The following is a 12,947-nucleotide window of genomic DNA, read 5'->3' as shown; positions in this document are numbered from 1 at the left end:
TTTCCAAGAAGTTCCCAAACCCATCACCAGTAAAAGCACCCTCGAAAGAAGGAGAATACCACATCGACCAAAATCAAAGAGGATTAGTTCTATATATATCCACTTGTCCTGTACTCTGATTGCCGAGCTTGGTAACGCTTGCTTGTGACCTGTGTGGGGGCTTGAAGGTGATGGAACATGGGGCTGGCTTGCAGAGTCGGATCTGGAGTTGGTCCAAATCTGGCTTGCCCGTTCCAAGCTAAGAGCTGAACCGAGGGGCTTGAGTGAAAACTTTGAGTCTCGTGGTTCCTAAAGTGGAGGGTATTGCGTGAGGCTGGTTTCACAGAGCAGCGAAGACCTCCCTCTCTTAGCAGTGGAAGGATAACAGAGGCTTGATCCTCTCTAATCCAACATGGCTCAGTGAGCTGATCCTAACTGGACCATCATCTTTTTTATTTATTTAACACATGAGAGTTTCTAATGGTAATTTCTGCAAATTTTTAAACAAATAACGAAAAGAGATTGAACTCCATATTATTTTATGTTTGCCTTTGAAAAGATGTGTAAACTTAAGTTAAATTATTGATAGTAGGTTAATTTTTAGCTAAATTTTAATCCAGTGGCATAAGGTTAAGTTATATATATTCTTAAGTCATTTCAGCGTATTTGAACCCACATCCTCTTTTATTGACATCGGTGTCCATGCCAATCAAGCTAAAACTCAGTTGGCTAAGTTATATTCTTTAATATACATATATTAGTTTTTATTATTTCGATCATGCATGAGTTTAGTTATATGTATCAATTACAATTTATTATATTTATTTTTTTAAAATTATAATATTTCAAAAGTGCTATGATTGAGTAAACAAAAATAAAATATTATGAATATTTAATTTTTAGAATCTTTATAGTTTGCATTAGAATTAATATAAGTTGTTGAAAAATATGAAACTGGTCATTGAGTGCCAAGGAAGTACCCAATTCCCTAGCAATGGAGTCAAGTGACCATTTCCATATTTGAGTATTCGCAATTTATTGAACGGTTGAAATGGGTTGTGTTGATTATCTGAACATGGAAGAATGGATCGAATTAAATCACCCGAGAGAATCCCTTGTATCATGAACATTTGGATTGAATTGAAACTCTATGAGATTAGCTATCAAGAGTCTATGATTGATTTTTTCTCTTCTATTATATTGTAAACATATTATTGTATTCCTGTTTTAATGAGATTATGATAGATCTTCTATGTTAGCAAGTTTCGAACATAAATTTATTTAAGGGAGAGATTTTTATAGGTTTTTGTATGAAGAGTTTTTAACACTTATTCTGTTCAAGATAAGGAATGTTTCTTTGACTGCAAATTGTTAGAAAAACCATTTGTGGTAATGTTTTACTTGCTGAGTTCATAGGGGTAAATTTAGTGGTGAGTGTATCTGTCTTCAAGGTTCGAAAATGAGGAGAATCATCACGAGGTGTGTGAGAATTTAGAATAATTTGTTGTAACTGTTGAAAATAGTGGATATTTCTCACTGAACTACACTCCGTAGATGTAGAAAAATCGAACTACGTAAATAATTCCTATGTGTTCTTTTTATTTTTTATTTTTAATTTTGGTGCCCCGCTTTCCTATCTCTATTTCCAAGCACTTAGATTACTTCGCAAGCAACAATTTAATAATTTCATAAGTTAAGAATAAAATATTAATATTTAAAATAATAATGATATATTACTTAAAAATGTAAAGAGGAGACAAAAGTTTATTATTTAAAAAATATTTTATAAAAGAATAATGCTAAAAGGTAGCTAATGTCATTGGGTGTGATGTGAAACGGTTAAAGTTCCTAGGAAATCTCTGTATTATAAGGATTAGATCGCATTAACCCCTCTGTTATTAAATGGGTCAATTTTATTTTTATATTAAAAAATGTATTAAATAAGTTTAATTTGTAACATAATTAATATTTATTGTATACAAAATGTTTTAAAAATTAGTACTTTTTCAACTGGAGATCAATTTTAAACAAAAAAATTTATTTACAAAACCATAAAAAACTTTAAAAATATTAAATAGTAAATAGTGTATGGTGGGTAAAAAAAGTTGTGGCGGCGATGAAGGATTGGGGGATCGATGTTTGTTTTTGGGAGGATGTATTGGTATGGTGATGTTCCCTCGACAGATACATTTACCTGATTGTATTTATTAACTGTTCGACAAATAAAAATGTCGAGGTTTCGTTCAGATTTTAGAGATGATATTATTAAGAGTAGTCACAAACTTCGAATCTGAACCGTAAAACGGATATGAAGTATAGGAAAAAAATGTCAAGATTTGATGTGTGATAACTAAAAGGTTAAATTCTATTATTAGTACCTTTATTATGTGTAAGTTGTGCATTTAATACTTGTACTTGAATTTGGTCATTTTAATCCGTGTACTTTTAGAATTTTAGAATTTTAGTCTTAATAAAAAAATAGCTATTAAATTTATTAAGCTAAGTTCGCTATTTTTAAAATTTAATGCGACAAATATATTATTGCATGTGTAAAGCCATGTCACTTACTATTTTCATATATCACTCATAAAAAACAACTAATAGATTTAAAGACTACCATTTGCATTAAGATTAAATTTCAAATTTGAAAAATATACCGCTAAGAATGATTTAGTTGGAGAATATGGGCTAAATCTATAACTTTAAGTATAATACATGACTAATAGTAGAATTTAACCAAACAAATTTAACTACTACTGTTTGGTCAAGACTAAAATTTCAAATTTTGAAAAGTATAAGGACTAACATTGATCAAATTAATTAAAGTATAAGTACTAAATCCACAACATAATCAAAATATAGGGTCTAATAGAGAAATTACTAAAACAAGCTTTAGCTATCATTGGTAACTTTCTTTTTTAGTCACGATTACTATTGAATTTATTTTTATAACTAGCCGTTAAATATGTAATGAAAAAATGATATGTCAGTATTTAAAATTGACATAATAGTAATTCTATACTCGATATTTACTAAAATCCTATCACATGCATATGCGTATAGAAACAATAGATTTAGAACACAAATGCATATGGAAACTAATTAATGATATGTGAAAGATGTAAGACAATAAAATTAAAAATATTAGATTAACTTTTTATCATTGTGTTGTCATCATCTTTAGTCGGTGTCGAGTTAACTTATGACACCATCTTAATTAAATATATTATTAAAATATACAATTGATGGAGGTAATAATGTGTGCATAATAAAATTAAAATGTACAAAAATTTTAAAGTAAAACTTTAGTTGAGTGGTAAATTAAAAGGTTTACTATTGTATTTGGGATGGGTTTGAAACCTACCACATGCATATTTTTATAGATATTAATTTACCTTCAAACAATATAATTTATTTAATTATGGAAGGGCATTTCCATAATCTCTCTAGTGAGTTGGTGCTCGATTAACTTGCGACACCAACTCAATCACGAGGCTAAATAATAATAAGATAAGATACATTATGTCAATTTAGTCTTATATTTAAGAAACTTAACTCTCAACATATACATATTATGTAAATTGGTTTTTTTTTTTTGCTTTTCTTTATAACCCTTTCACCTAAAAAGTTAAAAAATAAATTTATCAGCTAAATTTGATTAAAATATATAAAAATAGAAACACCCAAAAATCTAATATAATAATTTTCATCTTTTCTTATTTTTTAAAATTAACCCTTAATATCATAAAGTAAGCAAAATTGTAAATAAAATAAAATAAATTACAAAAATGCGTAAATATTGAGGGTTAATTATTTTAGAATCAAGACTAAATTGACACAATATATAAATGTTGAAGATTAGAGTTGTTATTATATCAATTTTATAAGCTATCAAATTATGACGAACCAAAATAGTTAGCTGAGCATTTTATAATTTTTTATAGTGGAGTAATTATCGGTAGTTTACCCTTGTTTTATTTATTGTACCTCTTTAAAGTTGACAGCTATGGCTACAAAGCATTGCTTTGATGATAATCAACAAAGAATTCAATGGTCCTAGACGGACCCATAGCTTCTCATAGAATGTTTCTTCCATATCATGGGGAACCAAATTGGGTTCTACAAAGAGGACATGTTTGTTGATCATATCCCATCCAACGGTCCAAACATCTTCCATGGAATATATGTCGACAACTCATAAGCTGCCTAATCTCATCCTCCTCTTCAAACTCGCACAAACAGACGGGGCAGTTGTCTGGCGGGTCGATGAGGTCGGAGACCGGTAGGTGTTCACCGATGAGGAGAGCAAAGGAAAAGGTGGAAGTGTCGGTATCCAACGTGTCACGCCATGGAATGTAGGGCTGGCTGAAACCAGGGAGACGTAAAGAGTGTAAAATATTGGAAATGAGTTTGGCAAGGTAATGGAAAAGGTCAAGTAGCTTTGCGAAGCTCATTTTTGTTTGGAGAAAAAAAAAGAGTGAGATGAGATTTCTCTTTTGTGATGAATTTTCTTGTTTTTGTGTTCAACACATTATATAGATATTTTTAGAGTAGGTTTGGGTGAGGATTTTAGAGAAAAAAAGGTTTTTAAAATATAAAAACTAAATTTATTTGTTTGAGTAAATATAAAAGGGAATTTTAAAAAAATTAGAAGGTCTTTTTTTAAAGTTTATAAATTTTGGAGAGGTTAAAACATAATTTTATCATTTATTAAATTATAATTTCATCATTTTAAGGGACTAAGAATTTTAACAGGTATGAGAGTGTTACACTTTGGTGGGCCCAACATGACCTTGAGGGCGGGTTCGTGCTTGAGGAGTGTTCACACTTAAAAAGCAAGTGGCTAGCCCTTTCTGAAAGAAGTGAATGGCCTTACCCCAGGGAGCTGAGAGCGGATGGTTAAGGGCGTGGGCTATTGATGCCCCCCTCATCAAAGCGGGTGGTCAAGCAAGGCATAGCTTCGGGCGGAGTCAACAAGATGGTTAATGCTACTTCTAGTGTTGACACGTATCTGAGTGGCGGAGGGATCTAACAATAATCACCCAAGTTGAACGAGAGGTTACAATATGGTCTTTCGTGACACATATTGAAACAACTAATGGCGAAAAATGATTCTTCTTGTCGGAGATGAAAAAAATGCCATGTCCCTTCTAGAAGGTTTGCCATAGTTGTTGCTTTTTAGGGAAGAACAACCATGATGAGTTGCATTTGACATAAAGCAAGTGGCCAGACACTATTTGACATAAAGCATTTGACATAATGCGTGTATGAAGTTTTTTTTTTGAAAATACTCTATAATCATGACCTTTATCTTCCTTGAAACTACTTTTATTGTTGTCGAGTTTTCAAAGTTTTCTTGCTTTTCTATTGCTTGAAGTTCCCTCTTACTGGTTGCAATTTGAAATTTTCTACATTCCATCGTCGTTTCAACAAGTTAAACATGGTTAGACTTCCTATGAGAGGAGGAAGAATTGGTAGGGTTTTGTCGCAAAGGGGTAGAGGTAGTTTCTCCACTGCCAACAATAGGGCAATGATGGCAATTCCTAGGGGAATTGTGACAACTTTTGAGCAATAAGGGGCAAGTTCTAGAAGAGCAAAGGGTTGTAGATGAAATGGTTGCAAGTGGTTAGTGCACTTGTATGCTCCTACCGAGCGGGAAAGACGAAGGGTGTTAAGGTGTAGGGGGTTCCTCCAAAGGCATCCAAAGTATGAATTTAACGTTTTGGAGGGGACACATTACCTAAGTTTCGTGTTCGAGCCAAACTATGGCAAGGGAAGGCCAGTATTCTACCTGTTGTTGTACTTGTTGGAAGCAGGGTTTCACTTGCCACCTCACTAGTTTGTCATGGACCTGCTGAATTCTTATCGTTAGCACCCAGACAGTTGGTTGGAAGTTCTTGGTGGTTGATAATTAGATTCATCATCAAATGCGAGGCAGAGGGGTATATGGCTTGATGTGTCACTGTCCCAATATGTACAATCTACAGGAAAAGGAGGGGTAGTTGGGGCTTTATTTCGTGATCCGGAGGGAGAGGTGTTGGATCTGGTATCTTAAGTGCAGTATTTTCATCTTTGGACACTTGTACTTTTTTCGAATAAATTGGTTTAGTAAAATTATCAATGAATTTCATTAAAATCCTTTATATATTGCCCTCAATGTTAGTAAAATTTTTAGACTCCATTGAGACACTAGCCATCTTTTAAAAGTGTAAAAACTATAGGAAAATTACTTGTAAATTAATTTGTGAAGTTTAAACTTAAAATTAAAATGTAATTTGATGGGATAAATATGATTAATCGTTTCTAAAGATTGGTTGGATTCATGCAATATTGAGATATTAATTTTGGATATTTTAATTTATTATTCAAATAGGAAATACAGATATAATTAATGGATATCTAAAAAATTTACGTTCTAAATTAATCAAGTAATTCGGACTGCATGAAAAAGTTTCCATCTCTATCAAGGGATAATGGTAGATAAGTGCAGTCTTCAATGAATCAACGAACAATGTTTGATTTTGTAAGTACAGACAAAGGAATTAGAAGTAGCATATGGCTGTTGTAATCATGTTGCCAAAGTATTTTTAGCACAAAATCAAACCAGTATTAAGAAGAAAACTAATAATAGCTAATGACTGCAAATAAAGAATCATTGTATATGGCTTAACTGTCCCCTTCTTAAAGCTTCCATGAAGTTCCAAACTCATCACCTTAACAAGTAAAAGCACCCCCAGAAGAAAGAGAATCCCACATCGTCTAAAAACAACAACTATTAATTATTTATATAACAAATTGGCCATTGCGTTAAATGCCGAGCCTGGTAGCGCAAGCTTGTGACCCAAGTGGGGGCTTTTAGGTCATGGAACACGAGTTCTACTCTTTGAGTCGGTTCCACAATGGTTTGACTCAGGCTTGCCCGTTCCAAGCCGAGAGTTGGACCAAGGGGCACGAGCGTAGGCTTGTGCGTCGCGGTTCTTAGAGTGGGGGATAAAGCGTGAGGCTGGTTTCACAGAGCAGCGAAAACCCCCCGCTCCCGGCAGTGGAAGGATAACAGGCCTGATCCATTCGGAACCACCACGGCTCAACGAGCTGGCCCCAACTGGACCATCATTTTTTCTCCCTTTCCTGTGTTTATTTTGTGTGACAGATTGTCCAATGTTTTTTTGTCGGTACTGGTCATCCGCAGAACATAGAACTCCCTTCTATGTCAGGCGAGGACGTAGAATCCCACTCAGTTAATCGACTCCACCATTGATCTAAACAAGTCTGAATTTCTTCATTTCTTTGCAGGAATTACGTCCTATGAATCATAAAAAATGATTAGGTCTAATTATGATTTTAGTCCTAATATGATGAAATTTAAAGAATTAATCCCTCTACTTTTAAGTAAATCTTTCTATTTTAATTTAACATGTCTATTAAGTAGTGTGCCGTTAAAGTAATGATAGAGATTCTTTTTCTCATCAGGAAGGCATACAACAGCCTTAAGATCCAATGTTTCTTACATGGAAGTCTCCCATTTTATCCTCTAAAAGAAGTTACCTAACATCTAACATGGAGAAATGAATCATTTCCAGATCATATTTATTCCTAAAACAAGATTTAGCTATGCAATCAGTCACTTTATTCACTGCACAGAAGACATGGTGAATTTTGATAATCCAATAGCGCCTACTTCCTCCTTTATTCTTCGAACTAAAGTTGTTGTTGATGATCCTAGTGAAGCATCTGTTAGTATATCCACTGCACTTTTATTGTCAGATACAATTATCACCTTGGTGTATCCTTCTGCCAAGCCATTTCAAGACCATGAAGGATCGCCCATAACTCAATCGTTAGAGCAGAACCTCTCCCAATGAATCGACAAAATCCTGCTAACCAATTACCATGCGAGTCACGTAAAATGCCACCTGCAGCTGACCAGTCTCCACTCTCTGCAGTAGCTCCATCAGAATTAATTTTTAGCCAACCGTGGCAAGGTGCCTTCCCTTTGATGGCAATAGTTCTGGATGAATCTTCTTTCAACTCTGCTGCTGCTGCATTGCTTGTGTGAATGACGAGTGTTTCAGCTTGTCCTATACTATCATTTCAGTGCTACCATATTTTCCTTGAAATATTACTGCATTCCTGTACTTTCAAAATAAACCAGCAAATAACTGCAAAAAAAACTGTCCATTTAATCGCTCCAAGACTAAAATCTGCCTGGTTCTTTCAATTTGATAAATGATAGAGATTTTTAGTATAAGAAAGAAAAGACAATTTTGACACTAATAATTAAATGCCAAGACAAAGCTTTGAGATGAGTGGATTTATAAAGGCTTAGCATTGGATAGAGTTGGTTGATGTGGGATATAACCTAGTTTTTGTTTGATGAATTTAAGTGGCATTTTCTCTATCTTTTATACTCATAAACATGCTAAGTATTGCAGATCCATCACTTCCATGAGTACGTGATATAGATAAACAATTAAATATCAGCTGCCATTATCTTCTTTTCACTCTGTTTCATAACTTTGTGTAGGTTTGGTAGTGGACCAGTTCAAAACATGAAGCTGAATTGCTGCAAGCATCGGAGGGGAAGAAAATAATGCAAAAAATTAAAATAAATATGTGTCAGCTCATCGAGCCATATTGGACCAGCGGGGATCAAGCCTGTTATCCTTTCACTGTCAAGAGCCGGAGGTGTTTGCTGCTCTGTGAAACTAGCCTCATGCAGTACCCTCCTCTTTACTAATTTTTTATTCAACTAGATTAGTAATTGTTTAGTACCAATTACCATGCGAGTCAAGTTGTTGGCGTTGTTTCTGGGAATCGTAACATTGTATAAATGTGTTGTTAAAGTTAGTTGTTTCAAAATAATAATATTGGTTGAAAATGAGGGAGTAGATAATGTTTTACTTTTCCCAAGAGTATGGAATTGCATGAAGAATTACAACGCTGTGGATTGAAGTTACCTGCAAAATTATACCAATTCTTATCTTCAAGCATCAACACGCTTCTAGATCTGCAATGAATGGAAATAAACTTACAATGCAAACTATATTACTATGCTACTACCACAGAAGTGGAATAAACAAAGAAGAAACTTTTGCATGTTATATGGGCACACAAGAAGAGACCACTGAGTAAAAAAGACACATCTCATATATGCAGTCATCCACACATAGTCGAACCTCTTTTCCATCACCTTAGCTGGGAAAATGACTTTGTGGATGAGTGGATTTATAAAGACTGGCTTATCATTTTATATATACTTGTTGGTCGGTGTGGTAACCAAGCTTCTGCTTCATGAACTTAAGTCGGATTTTCTCTTTTTTCTTTTTTATTTTAAGGGGGAAAAATACTAAATATTGCAGAACCAGCTTGTAGGGAAGTGAATGCAAAAACTAAAAAAGATGACGGTCCAGTTAGGGTTAGCTCGCTGAGCCATGTTTGGATCGGAGTAGATCCAGCTTGTTATCCTTCCACTGTCAAGAGAGAGAGGTCTTCGCTGCTCTGTGAAACCAGCCTCACGCAGTACCCTCTACTTTAGGAACCACGAGGCTCAGAGTTTACACTCAAGCCCCTTGGCTCGGCTCTTAACTTGGAACGGGCAAGCCAGAGTTAAACCACCCGAGATCCGACTTAGCGGAGCCAAGCCCGCGTTCCATCACCTTAAAGCCCCCACTCGGGTTACAAGCTCACGTTGCCAAGCTCGGCGACCAGCAAAGTGGGCAAGGGCTATATATAGAATTAGTCCCTTTCAATTTTGGTCGATGTGGTATTCTCTTTCTTTCGAGGATGCTTTTACTTGTTGAGGTGATGAGTTTGGGAACTTCATGAAGATTCGGATATGTTTAACATCATTTGTGAAGCAATTCATCCCCAGTTAAACATTCTCGTTTTTTTTTCACATAAAAAAAAGGGACAATCAGTCAGATATTGATACTTTATTTGCTGGTATTTTTCATGTCAATGGCTTTTTGTTTTTTTCAAATTCTAATTTGATCTTGTGCTAATGCTGATTTCAATACATTGGGAACATGTTTAAAACAGTGGTATGCCTACCTTCTCATTTGTCTGCTGTTCCATTCCCACGACTTACAAATCTAACATCGTCATTCAATCCACAAACTCTCTTATTCATGGATTGTAATTTTAATTGTAAAAAAGAAACTGCCATATTTGGGTTTTCAACTCTTTTTTAGTCTTCTTTTATACTTTCACTAAAGATGATTTAATTATCATTTTAAATACACAAATAGTTCATGAACCTCAAGATCCATTCGCAAGAAGAAGATGGAAAAAGGAAAAGCTCCTTTTAAACAAAAGAGAAGGCGTATGGGTTGGGAGATTGATTCATCTGTTACTGAGATAGATGATAGCTTAGAGGGTTTTTTACCCAAATATATTAAAAAAAATTAAATACCGAAATAGGTTGTCAAATAGATTAATTACCGAAATGGTATGTTTTTTTTTAATCACGCCTATCTGACAGGTGCGAATCAATTTTTTATATTAAAATTTTTTTTCGTTTAATAAAATATTATTAATTTTTTTCCCAGATCAGTATATAACCCGGGTATAGATACGAGGCGCAACTAGTTGAGCCTATCTCAAAGGCGCGACTAGTTGAGCCTATCTGACAGGCGCGACTAGTTGTGCCTAACTCAGAGGCGTGAATGGTGGGGCCCGCTGCTACTTATTTTTTCCCTTATATATACCCCGAAAATCAAATGAGCACAGACATAAATTTTAGCAGAGGAACATACACAAAATTTAGCAGAACGGAAATAAGAAGATAGGGAGAAGAAAAAAAGAAAAGAAAACAAGAAGAAGGATAAGGTATTTTGGTTTATTTCTTTTTAAATAGAATGTAGAGTCTTGTTAGTAATTTTATTATTTGAAAGTTATTTTGTTAGGTTATTAATTTGTTAGCTTTTGAATGAAAAATTTTGCATTAAAATTTTATGTAATTTTTTTTGCATTTCGAAATTGTTTTAAGAATTTTGAAATTTTTTTAACAGATCTAGTATTGAAGATGGAGAATCAGTTTTTTGTATGCGTTTATTTCGATGGAGAAATTTTGACAACAACCATGGGATGTATATTTGAATGTCGCAAACAAGTAGCAATGAGATTTAATAGAAATATCTCATTTGATAATATGAAGGAAAAAATTAGTGAAAAAAATTATAGACGTTGTGGGAGAAGGATATCAAAACTTTTCCGCAAGTTTCCAACTTCGACGGATCTAATAAAATTTACCAAAATGGAACTTGTAGACGATGAAGACGTGGAGACAATGGTCGCTCTTTATTGTGGGACTCGGAGCAACCAAAATGCACCGGTTCAGTTATTTGCTGAGTTAGCTAGTGTGGAGGCAACTGAAGATCCCACTCCATTAGGTGAAGAAGATATAGTTCAAGAGCCGTGTATGGTGGTTCCGGTATCGTATGTTGATAGTCAATCAATTATACACGGGATTGATATTGATCTTAATGCTGCACCTGAGACTGATGTAGTTAGTGATGATGTATACTATAGTAGTGATCCTGTTGATCACGAAGTTGATAGTGAGAGTGATCCCGACGTGGATGAGGTCCCGGATGATATTGATGACGAAGGTGTGAATGAGGATGGAAACGTTAACGTGTCTTCAGTCGGAAACCAGATTCGTCGTATTGTGATACACAATAATCATGGAGCACACATGTCTCGGATAGACCCCGATGTGGCGCGGGCAGTCGAGTTTTCAGAGTACCCTAAAATACTACCTGCTCATCGGATGGTCGTATATTATGATCTTGAGGAGTTGTTCGTGGGCCAGAGATTCGAAAACGAAGAAGAATGCATATTTTCCATTAAGCGGAATAGCATGAATATATCAGTAAACTACAAAGTCGTCGTGTCTAAACCAACATTATATATTGGAGAGTGTTGGAGGTCGGTAGAAGGCTGCAATTGGCAGATACAAGCTGCATTTATCCAGAAGTCGCAGATGTGAGAGATACGAAAATTTGTTGGGCCTTAAACATGCACTTCATCACGTATGACAAAAGATAATCAAAAACTTGACTCTAAAACTATCTGTACGTGCATCATTCAAATGGTGAAAGACATGTCGACCATTAAAGTTTCAGTACTGATTGCTGAAATGCAGGCACGATTCCAGTATCGAGTATCATACCGGAAGGCATGGATAGCTAAACAGATGGCAATGTAGCAATTGTAAGGAGATTTTAATGCATTGTATAATAAGTTAAAGGGATGGATAGCCGCTATGAGGGAACACGTGCCGAAGACTGTCATTGAGTTGCAGACACGACTTTATTACAGGTCGGATGACCAACTACAATCAAGAAAAAGAATTTTCCATCGGATGTTCTGGACGTTTGATCTATGTGTGTGCGCATTTCCCCACTGCAAACCATTTGTGCAAGTAGATAGAACCTGGCTATATGGAAAATACATACATATCTTACTTCTTGCGGTTGCTCAAGACGGCAACAGGAACATGCTCCCGATAGCATTTGCCATCATCGTTAAGGAGAACATGGAATCGTGGGAGTTCTTCCTTACCAACCTGCGGAGGTATGTTATTAGCAACGATAATATTTGCATCATCTCCGATAGAAGGAAAGGATTAATTGCAACCATTAGGCATTCCGGTGTACCATGAAGATCCATTTACTGCATCCGGCACATCGTGTTTAACTTCCAGTGAGATTATAAGAATGCAGACTGGAAGAGACAAGTTGTGAGAATGGGTAAAGAATTACCTTATCTTTTCAATATAAGTTTTAATATTTTAGAGAAATACTGTAACTTATATTTTCTTAATACATATGCAGCGCACGAGCTAGAGCTGCACATTTTTTGCCAAAAAATAGCCTGACTTGAGAATGACATGGAGGGTCAAACCAACACATCTTTTCGACAGTGGTTGGGTACCATAGAGCCGTGACAATGGGCTCAAAGTTTTA

Source organism: Gossypium raimondii, chromosome 2 (genome assembly GCF_025698545.1).
Source record: "Gossypium raimondii isolate GPD5lz chromosome 2, ASM2569854v1, whole genome shotgun sequence".
Lineage (NCBI taxonomy): Eukaryota > Viridiplantae > Streptophyta > Magnoliopsida > Malvales > Malvaceae > Gossypium > Gossypium raimondii.
Note: the sequence above shows the minus strand (reverse complement) of the source record.